This window comes from Lissotriton helveticus, chromosome 9 (assembly GCF_964261635.1).
Source record: "Lissotriton helveticus chromosome 9, aLisHel1.1, whole genome shotgun sequence".
In the NCBI taxonomy this organism is placed as follows: domain Eukaryota; kingdom Metazoa; phylum Chordata; class Amphibia; order Caudata; family Salamandridae; genus Lissotriton; species Lissotriton helveticus.
Genome location: NC_136070.1, coordinates 657,797,032 through 657,810,868, shown reverse-complemented (window position 1 = coordinate 657,810,868; position 13,837 = coordinate 657,797,032). Strand labels below are relative to the sequence as shown.

The following is a 13,837-nucleotide window of genomic DNA, read 5'->3' as shown; positions in this document are numbered from 1 at the left end:
ACTCCCGAGGATGGGTCCATCTTATATCGCCTGCTCGATGTCTTCTGCACCAGAATACTGGATGGCTGCTTCCTTCCACTGCTTCGCACTGTACAGAGAAGCATCCATCTCTTCTCAAGCTGCTTTGGTCTCTCCTGTCTCGCTGTCGGCGTTCCTCTTCCTGGATGTCCCTTTTGGTTTTTCCGCTTCCTTTGTCTCTTCCAACCAAGAATGAAATCTGTTCTCCCTTTCACCCTTCCATTCACATGCTGATATCAACCATTTCTCCTTTACATTTTCTCATAAATGTATTCTTTCATCCATGATTCAATCTTTCACTATTACATCCATCCATGGGCGGAGCCGGGAGCCGGGCGGACGCTGATCGACTCGGCTCCCGGTCCACGAAATGCTCTGACCCGGCCCTGGGCAGTTACAGCCCGTCTTTTTGACCGCTCTTCTGTCCAGCACGAAGCGGAGCGAGTGGGGCAGGAGCGGAGCAGCAGCGATCGCTCCGGGGTTGGCAGACAGGCTCGTTCTCCCGAGGTGAAGGAGGAGAGGGCAGAGGCGCTCAAGATGGCGGGCGGCACGGCGCCGTGGACTCTGCTGACTGCGGCCGCCGCTGGGAGGTAGGATCGCGTCCTGCGCTACCCCGGCTTGCTGAGACTCTCGCCGCAGCTACTGGCATAATTGCCTCTACCCTTATATCGGTGGAGACCACCACCGAGGGAATCCTCCCAGCGCCTGCCTGACTCTAAGATGGCGGCCGGAGGCGACTGCTGATGGCGATCGCCGCTTCCACTGGCTCGCCCCAACTTTTCCCCGGCCTCCTGCTAATCCTGTGGCCCTTTCTTGATCTAGTGGCCTGCCTCCCGACCTGTTGCCAGCTTGGGGCCACTGCCAGTGCCGGATTATCCGGACATTTATTTCGTATGAACTGCAGGTTCCTGTTTTTTCCACGCATAAGAACTAAGATGGAAAAAAACTGTGTTGGGGGTATTTATGGCCTTGAGGAACTATCTCCAAGCGCGGAGAGAAACTTGGAGACAGAGAGCTCACTTGGTTGCTGCTGGGATTGAGACTTCCGTCATGACTTCAAACAAAGTAGTTGTAAAGGGACAGCTGAAATTCCAGGAGCCTAGTCCCGACAGTTCGACGACTTCGAAGGGCTGGAAGAGGTCCCCCGCTACACGGCGGAGGAGGGCACTGGACTTTCCAGGAGCCTAGTCCCGACAGCTCGACGACTTCGGAGGGCTGGAAGTGGTCCCCCGCTACACGGCGGAGGAGGGCACTGGACATCGAATGCTGTCTTATTTAAAGCGCTTTGATAACCTAATCGGTTCAAGTTACTGAAATGTGCAGCGTAACTGATTCTATGTAAACTGCTGTGATAACATGTAACGGTGATAAATGTAACATGTGCTATGTAAAGCGCTCTGATAACCTAATCGGTTCAAGTTCGCGCTATAGAAAACTCTAAAAATAAAATAAATAAAATAAATAAATTCCATCCATCCATCCGTACAGACATCCATCCTCTATGCTTGCATCCATCCACCTACACATCCACCATTTGATTTATCCATCCATCAATAAAACCTTTCCTACACCAATTGATTTTTTTGCCTATCCATTTCTATGGTGCAAAGGGGCCTGCGTTAGTGCTAGGCAGTTGTAATTATCAGCAGTGCAGGTGGAAACGCCGGGCTGCACAGTATTCTTGTAAATGCTGTGTAACCCTGCATTTCAAAAGTGGCTGAGCGCGGCATCTAACCAACAAATCTAATGCCAATTACCACCAATTCACTTGTAAATATACCCCTTGGTTTGTTTCGCAATGGTGTCTTTATTTTTCGCTTGTTGTGCATTAAAACATACATATGAGGTTGGGAGGAGTTTTTCCAAAATGATGGTAGGTTATTAATCTTCTTTGTTTCCTTCTAGGTCTGAGGAAGTGGAAACTCAGACAAACTTTCCAAGCAACCGAACACAGCCGTAAGTATTTATTCAGAATATAATCAATAATCTCCCTTCCCCATATCCTTTGGCGCTCAGGCTGAAAAAGGGGACCGAGAAAGAATAATAAGTAAATATGAATGAAAAGGAAGGAGTTTTACAGGAGTGAGGGAGAGAGGAACAGATGACCTCTCTGTTCTCTCTCTTAAATTATACTGCCCGCTCCCCCAATAGGGTATATGTGACATCTCTGTATCTATCAGAGTCTTGGGAATCAGGGGAAACATAAATGTTTGTTATGGGGATCTGGAGGTTTCCTTAATTTAGTTACCTTTAAAACAAAAAGGAAATGGTTGTCTGCTTTTCTGTATCTACCCCAGTGGCTTCAAGGAGATGTAGTGCCCTTCAGTGAAATGCGTGTTTGTTTTATTGAAAAAAGAATAGAGTAGCTCTTACCTCAACACCCCATGCATGGAACATTCCCTCCCTTATCCCTTCTATCGCCTCCCTCCTTGTGAAGAACCCAAGCCTTTCATCACCTTGGACTCTGGGGCAATCCACCACTCTTCCACCCAGGACTCATCTTCTTCACTCCCGCGGATGGGTCCATCTTATATCGCCTGCTCAATGTCTTCTGCACCAGAATACTGGATGGCTGCTTCCTTCCACTGCTTCGCATTGTACAGAGAAGCATCCATCTCTTCTCAAGCTGCTTTGGTCTCTCCTGTCTCGCTGTCGGCGTTCCTCTTCCTGGATGTCCCTTCTGGTTTTTCCGCTTCCTTTGTCTCTTCCAACCAAGAATAAAATCTGTTCTCCCTTTCACCCTTCCATTCACATGCTGATATCAACCATTTCTCCTTTACATTTTCTCATAAATGTATTCTTTCATCCATGATTCAATCTTTCACTATTACATCCATCCAGTGGCCATTCCATGCATCCGTACAGACGTCCATCCTCTATGCTTGCATCCATCCACCTACACATCCACCATTTGATTTATCCATCCATCAATAAAACCTTTCATACACCAATTGATTTTTTTGCCTATCCATTCCTATGGTGCAAGGGGGCCTGCGTTAGTGCTAGGCAGTTGTAATTAGCAGCAGTGCAGGTGGAAACGCCGGGCTGCACAGTATTCTTGTAAATGCTGTGTAACCCGACATTTCAAAAGTGGCTGAGCGCGGCATCTAACCAACAAATCTAATGCCAATTACCACCAATTCACTTGTAAATATACCCCATGGTTTGTTTCGCAATGGTGTCTTTATTTTTTGCTTGTTGTGCATTAAAACATACATATGAGGGTGGGAGGAGTTTTTCCAAAATGATGGTAGGTTATTAATCTTCTTTGTTTCCTTCTAGGTCTGTGGAAGTGGAAACTCAGACAAACTTTCCAAGCAACCGAACACAGCCGTAAGTATTTATTCAGAATATAATCAATAATCTCCCTTCCCCATATCCTTTGGCACTCAGGCTGAAAAAGGGGACCGAGAAAGAATAATAAGTAAATATGAATGAAAGGGAAGGAGTTTTACAGGAGTGAGGGAGAGAGGAACAGATGACCTCTCTGTTTTCTCTCTTAAATTATACTGCCCGCTCCCCAATAGGGTATATGTGACATCTCTGTATCTATCAGAGTCTTGGGAATCAGGGGAAACATAAATGTTTGTTTAGGGGATCTGGAGGTTTCCTTAATTTAGTTACCTTTAAAACAAAAAGGAAATGGTTGTCTGCTTTTCTGTATCTACCCCAGTGGCTTCAAGGAGATGTAGTGCCCTTCAGTGAAATGCGTGTTTGGTTTATTGAAAAAAGAATAGAGTAGCTCTTACCTCAGCACCCCATGCATGGATCATTCCCTCCCTTCTCCCTTCTATCGCTTCCCTCCTTGTGAAGAACCCAAGCCTTTCATCACCTTGGACTCTGGGGCAATCCACCACTCTTCCACCCAGGACTCATCTTCTTCACTCCCGCGGATGGGTCCATCTTATATCGCCTGCTCAATGTCTTCTGCACCAGAATACTGGATGGCTGCTTCCTTCCACTGCTTCGCATTGTACAGAGAAGCATCCATCTCTTCTCAAGCTGCTTTGGTCTCTCCTGTCTCGCTGTCGGCGTTCCTCTTCCTGGATGTCCCTTCTGGTTTTTCCGCTTCCTTTGTCTCTTCCAACCAAGAATCAAATCTGTTCTCCCTTTCACCCTTCCATTCACATGCTGATATCAACCATTTCTCCTTTACATTTTCTCATAAATGTATTCTTTTATCCATGATTCAATCTTTCACTATTACATCCATCCAGTGGCCATTCCATCCATCCATCCGTACAGACGTCCATCCTCTATGCTTGCATCCATCCACCTACACATCCACCATTTGATTTATCCATCCATCAATAAAACCTTTCATACACCAATTGATTCTTTTGCCTATCCATTCCTATGGTGCAAGGGGGCCTGCGTTAGTGCAAGGCAGCTGTAATTAGCACCAGTGCAGGTGGAAACGCCGGGCTGCACAGTATTCTTGTAAATGCTGTGTAACCCTGCATTTAAAAAATGGCAGAGCGCGGCATTAAGCCAACAAACCTAATGCCAATTACCGCCAATTAACTTGTAAATATACCCCTTGGTTTGTTTCGCAATGGTGTCTTTATTTTTTTGCTTGTTGTGCATTAAAACATACATATGAGGTTGGGAGGAGTTTTTCCAAAATGATGGTAGGTTATTAATCTTCTTTGTTTCCTTCTAGGTCTGTGGAAGTGGAAACTCAGACAAACTTTCCAAGCAACTGAACACAACTGTAAGTATTTATTTAGAATATAATCAATAATTTCCCTTCCCCATATCCTTTGGCGATCAGGCTGAAAAAGGGGACCGAGGAAGAATAATAAGTAAATATGAATGAAAGGGAAGGAGTTTTACAGGAGTGAGGGAGAGAGGAACAGATGACCTCTCTGTTCTCTCTCTTAAATTATACTGCCCGCTCCCCCAATAGGGTATATGTGACATCTCTGTATCAGAGTCTTGGGAATCAGGGGAAACATAAATGTTTGTTTATGGGATCTGGAGGTTTCCTTAATTTAGTTACCTTTAAAACAAAAAGGAAATGGTTGTCTGCTTTTCTGTATCTACCCCAGTGGCTTCAAGGAGATGTAGTGCCCTTCAGTGAAATGCGTGTTTGTTTTATTGAAAAAAGAATAGAGTAGCTCTTACCTCAACACCCCATGCATGGAACATTCCCTCCCTTCTCCCTTCTATCCCCTCCCTCCTTGTGAAGAACCCCAGCCTTTCATCACCTTGGACTCTGGGGCAATCCACCACTCTTCCACCCAGGACTCTTCTTCTTCACTCCCGAGGATGGGTCCATCTTATATCGCCTGCTCGATGTCTTCTGCACCAGAATACTGGATGGCTGCTTCCTTCCACTGCTTCGCACTGTACAGAGAAGCATCCATCTCTTCTCAAGCTGCTTTGGTCTCTCCTGTCTCGCTGTCGGCGTTCCTCTTCCTGGATGTCCCTTCTGGTTTTTCCGCCTCCTTTGACTCTTCCAACCAAGAATCAAATCTGTTCTCCCTTTCACCCTTCCATTCACATGCTGATATCAACCATTTCTCCTTTACATTTTCTCATAAATGTATTCTTTCATCCATGATTCAATCTTTCACTATTACATCCATCCAGTGGCCATTCCATCCATCCATCCGTACAGACATCCATCCTCTATGCTTGCATCCATCCACCTACACATCCACCATTTGATTTATCCATCCATCAATAAAACCTTTCATACACCAATTGATTCTTTTGCCTATCCATTCCTATGGTGCAAGGGGGCTTGCGTTAGTGCTAGGCAGCTGTAATTAGCACCAGTGCAGGTGGAAACGCCAGGCTGCACAGTATTCTTGTAAATGCTGTGTAACGCTGTATTTCAAAAATGGCAGAGCGCGGCATTAAGCCAACAAAGCTAATGCCAATTACCGCCAATTAACTTGTAAATATACCCCTTGGTTTGTTTCGCAATGGTGTCTTTATTTTTAGCTTGTTGTGCATTAAAACATACAAATGAGGTTGGGAGGAGTTTTTCCAAAATGATGGTAGGTTATTAATCTTCTTTGTTTCCTTCTAGGTCTGTGGAAGTGGAAACTCAGACAAACTTTCCAAGCAACCGAACACAACCGTAAGTATTTATTCAGAATATAATCAATAATCTCCCTTCCCCATATCCTTTGGCGCTCAGGCTGAAAAAGGGGACAGAGAAAGAATAATAAGTAAATATGAATGAAAGGGAAGGAGTTTTACAGGAGTGAGGGAGAGAGGAACAGATGACCTCTCTGTTCTCTCTCTTAAATGACACTGCCCGTTCCCCCAATAGGGTATATGTGACATCTCTGTATCTATCAGAGTCTTGGGAATCAGGGGAAACATATATGTTTGTTTAGGGGATCTAGAGGTTTCCTTAATTTAGTTACCTTTAAAACAAAAAGGAAATGGTTGTCTGCTTTTCTGTATCTACCCCAGTGGCTTCAAGGAGATGTAGTGCCCTTCAGTGAAATGCGTGTTTGTTTTATTGAAAAAAGAATAGAGTAGCTCTTACCTCAACACCCCATGCATGGAACATTCCCTCCCTTCTCCCTTCTATCGCCTCCCTCCTTGTGAAGAACCCCAGCCTTTCATCACCTTGGACTCTGGAACAATCCACCACTCTTCCACCCAGGACTCATCTTCTTCACTCCCGAGGATGGGTCCATCTTTTATCTCCTGCTCGATGTCGTCTCCACCAGAATACTGGATGGCTGCTTCCTTCGACTGCTTCGCATTGTACAGAGAAGCATCCATCTCTTCTCAAGCTGCTTTGGTCTCTCCTGTCTCGCTGTCGGCGTTCCTCTTCCTGGATGTCCCTTCTGGTTTTTCCGCTTCCTTTGTCTCTTCCAACCAAGAATCAAATCTGTTCTCCCTTTCACCCTTCCATTCACATGCTGATATCAACCATTTCTCCTTTACATTTTCTCATAAATGTATTCTTTCATCCATGATTCGATCTTTCACTATTACATCCATCCAGTGGCCATTCCATCCATCCATCCGTACAGACATCCATCCTCTATGCTTGCATCCATCCACCTACACATCCACCATTTGATTTATCCATCCATCAATAAAACCTTTCATACACCAATTGATTCTTTTTCCTATCCATTCCTATGGTGCAAGGGGGCCTGCGTTAGTGCTAGGCAGCTGTAATTAGCACCAGTGCAGGTGGAAACGCCGGGCAGCACAGTATTCTTGTAAATGCTGTGTAACCCTGCATTTCAAAAGTGGCTGAGCGCGGCATCTAACCAACAAATCTAATGCCAATTACCACCAATTCACTTGTAAATATACCCCTTGGTTTGTTTCGCAATGGTGTCTTTATTTTTCGCTTGTTGTGCATTAAAACATACATATGAGTTTTTTTTTTTTTTTAAATTACACTTGTATAGCGCTATCTACCCGGAGGCCTCGTAGCGCTTATGACTAGAAACTTACTAGCGCGGGCTCTGGGCAGATCAGCAGGACTTAGCATACAGGTGAGTTTTCAGGGCTTTCCTGAAGGAGAGAAGGTTAATAGTTCCTCGGAGGGGTAGAGGGAGGGTGTTCCAGAGCTTGGCCGCAGTATATGAAAAGGAGCGGCCACCCCAACGGGTTTTCCTGACTCTGATGGAGGTAGCCAGCTGGAGGGTGCAAGAACGGAGAGAGCGGGACGGAACGTAGGGGGTGACCAAGGACTGTAAAATTGCAGGGCCAGTGCGATGAAAGGCCTTGTGTAAGATACACATAGCCTTGAATTGTACTCTAGCTGCGATAGGTAGCCAATGGAGCTCCCTTAAAGCATTCCTTGCTGACTGCCAGCGAGGAAGATTGTAGAGTAAGCGGGCCGCACTGTTTTGGGTGACTTGGAGCTTCTGGATAACAAAGGAAGGGGCTCCCATAAAGAGGGCATTCCCATAGTCCAGGCGAGATAGTATAAGAGCCTGGACCAGGATCCTCCTAGCCTGAAATGGAAGCAGAGGGAGCACCTTCCGCAGCATCCTCATCAGCCCAAAACAGGTAGCCGCGATCTTTGTGGCTTGTACCGAAAAATTCAAGGCTGTATCAAACCAGATCCCCAGGCTTTTTATTTGGGATTTGGGAATGGGGGGCGTGCCCAGACATGGTGGCCAGATGGATGCAAAGACAGAGGGAGAAGAATTACCCAGTAAGATGACATCTGTCTTCTCCCCGTTGAGTTTTAAACAGGAGGATTGCATCCATCTGGCAACGTTGGGAGGAGTTTTTCCAAAATGATGGTAGGTTATTAATCTTCTTTGTTTCCTTCTAGGTCTGTGGAAGTGGAAACTCAGACAAACTTTCCAAGCAACCGAACACAGCCGTAAGTATTTATTCAGAATATAATCAATAATCTCCCTTCCCCATATCCTTTGGCGCTCAGGCTGAAAAAGGGGACCGAGAAAGAATAATAAGTAAATATGAATGAAAGGGAAGGAGTTTTACAAGAGTGAGGGAGAGAGGAACAGATGACCTCTCTGTTCTCTCTCTTAAATTATACTGCCCGCTCCCCAATAGGGTATATGTGACATCTCTGTATCTATCAGAGTCTTGGGAATCAGGGGAAACATAAATGTTTGTTTAGGGGATCTGGAGGTTTCCTTAATTTAGTTACCTTTAAAACAAAAAGGAAATGGTTGTCTGCTTTTCTGTATCTACCCCAGTGGCTTCAAGGAGATGTAGTGCCCTTCAGTGAAATGCGTGTTTGTTTTATTGAAAAAAGAATAGAGTAGCTCTTACCTCAGCACCCCATGCATGAATCATTCCCTCCCTTCTCCCTTCTATCGCCTCCCTCCTTGTGAAGAACCCAAGCCTTTCATCACCTTGGACTCTGGGGCAATCCGCCACTCTTCCACCCAGGACTCATCTTCTTCACTCCCGCGGATGGGTCCATCTTATATCGCCTGCTCAATGTCTTCTGCACCAGAATACTGGATGGCTGCTTCCTTCCACTGCTTCGCATTGTACAGAGAAGCATCCATCTCTTCTCAAGCTGCTTTGGTCTCTCCTGTCTCGCTGTCGTCGTTCCTCTTCCTGGATGTCCCTTCTGGTTTTTCCGCTTCCTTTGTCTCTTCCAACCAAGAATCAAATCTGTTCTCCCTTTCACCCTTCCATTCACATGCTGATATCAACCATTTCTCCTTTACATTTTCTCATAAATGTATTCTTTCATCCATGATTCAATCTTTCACTATTACATCCATCCAGTGGCCATTCCATCCATCCATCCGTACAGACGTCCTTCCTCTATGCTTGCATCCATCCACCTACACATCCACCATTTGATTTATCCATCCATCAATAAAACCTTTCATACACCAATTGATTCTTTTGCCTATCCATTCCTATGGTGCAAGGGGGCCTGCGTTAGTGCAATGCATCTGTAATTAGCACCAGTGCAGGTGGAAACGCCGGGCTGCACAGTATTCTTGTAAATGCTGTGTAACCCTGCATTTAAAAAATGGCAGAGCGCGGCATTAAGCCAACAAACCTAATGCCACTTACCGCCAATTAACTTGTAAATATACCCCTTGGTTTGTTTCGCAATGGTGTATTTATTTTTTAGCTTGTTGTGCATTAAAACATACATATGAGGTTGGGAGGAGTTTTTCCAAAATGATGGTAGGTTATTAATCTTCTTTGTTTCCTTCTAGGTCTGTGGAAGTGGAAACTCAGGCAAACTTTCCAAGCAACCGTACACAACCGTAAGTATTTATTCAGAATATAATCAATAATCTCCCTTCCCCATATCCTTTGGCGCTCAGGCTGAAAAAGGGGACGAGAAAGAATAATAAGTAAATATGAATGAAAGGGAAGGAGTTTTACAGGAGTGAGGGAGAGAGGAACAGATGACCTCTCTGTTCTCTCTCTTAAATTATACTGCCCGCTCCCCCAATAGGGTATATGTGACATCTCTGTATCTATCAGAGTCTTGGGAATCAGGGGAAACATAAATGTTTGTTTAGGGGATCTGGACGTTTCCTTAATTTAGTTACCTTTAAAACAAAAAGGCAATGGTTGTCTGCTTTTCTGTATCTACCCCAGTGGCTTCAAGGAGATGTAGTGCCCTTCAGTGAAATGCGTGTTTGTTTTATTGAAAAAAGAATAGAGTAGCTCTTACCTCAACACCCCATGCATGGAACATTCCCTCCCTTCTCCCTTCTATCCCCTCCCTCCTTGTGAAGAACCCCAGCCTTTCATCACCTTGGACTCTGGGGCAATCCACCACTCTTCCACCCAGGACTCTTCTTCTTCACTCCCGAGGATGGGTCCATCTTATATCGCCTGCTCGATGTCTTCTGCACCAGAATACTGGATGGCTGCTTCCTTCCACTGCTTCGCACTGTACAGAGAAGCATCCATCTCTTCTCAAGCTGCTTTGGTCTCTCCTGTCTCGCTGTCGGCGTTCCTCTTCCTGGATGTCCCTTCTGGTTTTTCCGCCTCCTTTGACTCTTCCAACCAAGAATCAAATCTGTTCTCCCTTTCACCCTTCCATTCACATGCTGATATCAACCATTTCTCCTTTACATTTTCTCATAAATGTATTCTTTCATCCATGATTCAATCTTTCACTATTACATCCATCCAGTGGCCATTCCATCCATCCATCCGTACAGACATCCATCCTCTATGCTTGCATCCATCCACCTACACATCCACCATTTGATTTATCCATCCATCAATAAAACCTTTCATACACCAATTGATTCTTTTGCCTATCCATTCCTATGGTGCAAGGGGGCTTGCGTTAGTGCTAGGCAGCTGTAATTAGCACCAGTGCAGGTGGAAACGCCAGGCTGCACAGTATTCTTGTAAATGCTGTGTAACGCTGTATTTCAAAAATGGCAGAGCGCGGCATTAAGCCAACAAAGCTAATGCCAATTACCGCCAATTAACTTGTAAATATACCCCTTGGTTTGTTTCGCAATGGTGTCTTTATTTTTAGCTTGTTGTGCATTAAAACATACAAATGAGGTTGGGAGGAGTTTTTCCAAAATGATGGTAGGTTATTAATCTTCTTTGTTTCCTTCTAGGTCTGTGGAAGTGGAAACTCAGACAAACTTTCCAAGCAACCGAACACAACCGTAAGTATTTATTCAGAATATAATCAATAATCTCCCTTCCCCATATCCTTTGGCGCTCAGGCTGAAAAAGGGGACAGAGAAAGAATAATAAGTAAATATGAATGAAAGGGAAGGAGTTTTACAGGAGTGAGGGAGAGAGGAACAGATGACCTCTCTGTTCTCTCTCTTAAATGACACTGCCCGTTCCCCCAATAGGGTATATGTGACATCTCTGTATCTATCAGAGTCTTGGGAATCAGGGGAAACATATATGTTTGTTTAGGGGATCTAGAGGTTTCCTTAATTTAGTTACCTTTAAAACAAAAAGGAAATGGTTGTCTGCTTTTCTGTATCTACCCCAGTGGCTTCAAGGAGATGTAGTGCCCTTCAGTGAAATGCGTGTTTGTTTTATTGAAAAAAGAATAGAGTAGCTCTTACCTCAACACCCCATGCATGGAACATTCCCTCCCTTCTCCCTTCTATCGCCTCCCTCCTTGTGAAGAACCCCAGCCTTTCATCACCTTGGACTCTGGAACAATCCACCACTCTTCCACCCAGGACTCATCTTCTTCACTCCCGAGGATGGGTCCATCTTTTATCTCCTGCTCGATGTCGTCTCCACCAGAATACTGGATGGCTGCTTCCTTCGACTGCTTCGCATTGTACAGAGAAGCATCCATCTCTTCTCAAGCTGCTTTGGTCTCTCCTGTCTCGCTGTCGGCGTTCCTCTTCCTGGATGTCCCTTCTGGTTTTTCCGCTTCCTTTGTCTCTTCCAACCAAGAATCAAATCTGTTCTCCCTTTCACCCTTCCATTCACATGCTGATATCAACCATTTCTCCTTTACATTTTCTCATAAATGTATTCTTTCATCCATGATTCGATCTTTCACTATTACATCCATCCAGTGGCCATTCCATCCATCCATCCGTACAGACATCCATCCTCTATGCTTGCATCCATCCACCTACACATCCACCATTTGATTTATCCATCCATCAATAAAACCTTTCATACACCAATTGATTCTTTTTCCTATCCATTCCTATGGTGCAAGGGGGCCTGCGTTAGTGCTAGGCAGCTGTAATTAGCACCAGTGCAGGTGGAAACGCCGGGCAGCACAGTATTCTTGTAAATGCTGTGTAACCCTGCATTTCAAAAGTGGCTGAGCGCGGCATCTAACCAACAAATCTAATGCCAATTACCACCAATTCACTTGTAAATATACCCCTTGGTTTGTTTCGCAATGGTGTCTTTATTTTTCGCTTGTTGTGCATTAAAACATACATATGAGTTTTTTTTTTTTTTTAAATTACACTTGTATAGCGCTATCTACCCGGAGGCCTCGTAGCGCTTATGACTAGAAACTTACTAGCGCGGGCTCTGGGCAGATCAGCAGGACTTAGCATACAGGTGAGTTTTCAGGGCTTTCCTGAAGGAGAGAAGGTTAATAGTTCCTCGGAGGGGTAGAGGGAGGGTGTTCCAGAGCTTGGCCGCAGTATATGAAAAGGAGCGGCCACCCCAACGGGTTTTCCTGACTCTGATGGAGGTAGCCAGCTGGAGGGTGCAAGAACGGAGAGAGCGGGACGGAACGTAGGGGGTGACCAAGGACTGTAAAATTGCAGGGCCAGTGCGATGAAAGGCCTTGTGTAAGATACACATAGCCTTGAATTGTACTCTAGCTGCGATAGGTAGCCAATGGAGCTCCCTTAAAGCATTCCTTGCTGACTGCCAGCGAGGAAGATTGTAGAGTAAGCGGGCCGCACTGTTTTGGGTGACTTGGAGCTTCTGGATAACAAAGGAAGGGGCTCCCATAAAGAGGGCATTCCCATAGTCCAGGCGAGATAGTATAAGAGCCTGGACCAGGATCCTCCTAGCCTGAAATGGAAGCAGAGGGAGCACCTTCCGCAGCATCCTCATCAGCCCAAAACAGGTAGCCGCGATCTTTGTGGCTTGTACCGAAAAATTCAAGGCTGTATCAAACCAGATCCCCAGGCTTTTTATTTGGGATTTGGGAATGGGGGGCGTGCCCAGACATGGTGGCCAGATGGATGCAAAGACAGAGGGAGAAGAATTACCCAGTAAGATGACATCTGTCTTCTCCCCGTTGAGTTTTAAACAGGAGGATTGCATCCATCTGGCAACGTTGGGAGGAGTTTTTCCAAAATGATGGTAGGTTATTAATCTTCTTTGTTTCCTTCTAGGTCTGTGGAAGTGGAAACTCAGACAAACTTTCCAAGCAACCGAACACAGCCGTAAGTATTTATTCAGAATATAATCAATAATCTCCCTTCCCCATATCCTTTGGCGCTCAGGCTGAAAAAGGGGACCGAGAAAGAATAATAAGTAAATATGAATGAAAGGGAAGGAGTTTTACAGGAGTGAGGGAGAGAGGAACAGATGACCTCTCTGTTCTCTCTCTTAAATTATACTGCCCGCTCCCCAATAGGGTATATGTGACATCTCTGTATCTATCAGAGTCTTGGGAATCAGGGGAAACATAAATGTTTGTTTAGGGGATCTGGAGGTTTCCTTAATTTAGTTACCTTTAAAACAAAAAGGAAATGGTTGTCTGCTTTTCTGTATCTACCCCAGTGGCTTCAAGGAGATGTAGTGCCCTTCAGTGAAATGCGTGTTTGTTTTATTGAAAAAAGAATAGAGTAGCTCTTACCTCAGCACCCCATGCATGAATCATTCCCTCCCTTCTCCCTTCTATCGCCTCCCTCCTTGTGAAGAACCCAAGCCTTTCATCACCTTG

The 13,837-nt window shown here is 45.1% G+C and overlaps 1 long non-coding RNA gene across 1 annotated transcript in view; it reads left to right on the top strand.

The window, feature by feature from the left end:
- Positions 1–6,097: 6,097 nt before the first annotated feature.
- LOC144781761 (uncharacterized) overlaps positions 6,098–13,837 on the top strand; it is a 157,122-nt gene continuing 149,382 nt past the window's right edge. The window contains exon 1 of the long non-coding RNA XR_013601060.1: positions 6,098–6,109. This is a non-coding gene — a long non-coding RNA (uncharacterized LOC144781761). The remainder of the gene's footprint in view (positions 6,110–13,837) is intronic.